Here is a 2591-nt window from a genome sequence, read left to right as displayed (position 1 = left end):
GTGTGTGTGTGTGTGTAATGCTAAAAATTGTTATTTGTTTATTGTGTTTAGTTGTTTGTGTAATGGATTCTACAACAAAAGAAACTCGAAATTCACATCGACGAGAAGTATACACCCAAGCACGAGAATCGTGACAAAAACGACGACTGAAAATGATAGTAGTGACTTTTCGTCATAGAAAAGTACAAAGAATAGGTATTTCTATAAATTTCATCTTTTATTTAATTATACATATTTCTTCAATTTAAATTTTTCTTATTTTTTCTTTATAGATAATCCTGATTGTTAATCTGAGGGAAATAGAAGTATTCATGAAGAAACTGATAGAAGTGAGTTATACTTTCACTTGATTTTTCTTAGTTGAAGTTTATATTTTGAATTAATTGCAAATTGTGTATTTGTTAGGTATTGCTTCTTCACCAAAAGAAAATAGTTTGAACGTACACATTTTACAGCAAATTACAACCCAATGTTATTTGTCACCTCTTCCAACAGTTTATAATTTTCGTGGAGAGAAAGTAAAAGTTTTTGTTGTTCTGATGGAACTGTTCAATTAAAGACAAATGATGTACATCCAGAATTGTATAATTTATTTACATCCTCCTCCGATGAATCGGTTGAATTTGGGACTTATATCCGAAGTTATAATTGTAGTTTTACATTTACTTCATTTGGAGTAAAATATGATAAAGACTTATGTAGAAGGAACAAAGAAATATATACTTTTAGAATTCAGGGACATATAATGTCATTATTTGAATAATCTTCTTCCTATAGATTCTTTACGATACCGAGAATCCGACAAAAAAAATTGATTGAAAATATCAGATGGATTATCTCAATCAATTATTGGAAAATTGCATCACATCTTACGGATTAATCCTTACACAAAATTCTTTAGAAATTTAACTAATACTCTTAATTTTCAAAGTCATCATATAAAAATTATATCTACTTTAAGTATGGATCAAAGAGTTTACAACGCTCCAACGACATCACAAGTTGCTGCTATTTTGGTAGATGATGGAATATCAAAAATTGTTGGAAATCATGATATATCTATTTATGCTCATTCTAGTAGCAAACATAAAGTGCATTATTATTTTGGATGTTATGACTCTCTCCATTATCCTTTACTATTTTCTAATGGTGAACATGATTGGCATCAGGGCATTGAAAGAGTAAATAAATTGCACAGACATGATGATATTTCTTGTGTTCAGCCGTTGATTAATGCACATTATGTTAGCTCTCCACAAGAATTGCTGAACAATGAAATGACAGGTTCGAATATGAATTAATGGTTTTTTTTAAGATTTTAGATTATGGATTACTTTATTTTTCTAATTATAATTACATTTTTCCTTGGTGTTTAATGCATATTCAGTTGTGCAAAAAAAGCGAAAACGATGCCAAGTCTCCTATCATGAATATTATTGTTATAAAATATGGGTAAGGTCATTAGATAACTCTATTCTATTACATGCTGGTAGACTTTTCCAGCAGTATGTAGTTGATATGTATGTTAAGGTTGAATCTTCTAGGTTGGATTACTTTCGAAACAATCAAGCAGGAATACGTAATGAGCTTTGTCAATGAATTGTTGATATTGTGCAAAATGGTGAAACTAGAGGATCGAGTGTAGGTAGGAGGATTATTTTACTATCCTCATTCATAGGAGGTCCTAGGGATTTGAATAAAAGATACATGGATGCAATGGCATTAATTCAAAAATTTGAAAATCTTGATATTTTTTTAACTATTACATGCAATTCGAATTGGCCTAAGATAAAGCGAGAATTGAAGTATTATGATGAAGTTCAAGACAAACCTAATTTAGTTTCATGGGTTTTTAAAGTAAAGTCAGAAGAGTTAAAAAAGATTTATTCAAGAAACAGTTATTTGGACCCATTGCTAAATATATATATATATATAGAGAGAGAGAGAGAGAGAGAGAGAGAGAGAGAGAGAGTTTCAAAAAAGAGGTTTACCATATGCTCACTTTCTAATTATATTAAATCAAATTCCAAGATTATTTCTCCTAAAAATGTAGACAAGATAGTATCTATAGAAATCCCTGATAGTACAGAGTATCTTTATTTGCATTTCGTTGTTATTAAACACATGATGCACGATCCTTATGGTTCTTTAAATCCAAGCAATATGTGTATGCAGAATGGTAGAACATGTAGAAGTCATTATCCATATAAATACCATACACACACTTCTTTGGATGAGAATTCTTATCCTAAATATAGAAGATGTGACGATGGTAACAAAGTTAAATTTAGAAAACGTTTTCTTGGTAATAGGTGAGTTATGCCTAATTATTCTTATCTGTTACCTAAATATGACTGTCATACTAATGCAGAAATATATTCGACAATAAAAGTTGTAAAATATTTGTACAAATATGTTTACAAATGACATGACAAAGTCAATTTCTCTATGAACAATGACAACGAATTTCATTGTATAGATGAAATACAAAAAATTTCAGTCATGTAGATGGATCTCTCCCCCTGAAGCAATGTGGAGAATCTATTGATTTACCATGTATGAAATGTATCCAACTATTTTTTCATTACAGT

The sequence above is a fragment of the Olea europaea genome, unplaced genomic scaffold, assembly GCF_002742605.1.
Source record: "Olea europaea var. sylvestris unplaced genomic scaffold, O_europaea_v1 scaffold4053, whole genome shotgun sequence".
In the NCBI taxonomy this organism is placed as follows: Eukaryota; Viridiplantae; Streptophyta; class Magnoliopsida; order Lamiales; family Oleaceae; genus Olea; species Olea europaea.
Note: the sequence above shows the minus strand (reverse complement) of the source record.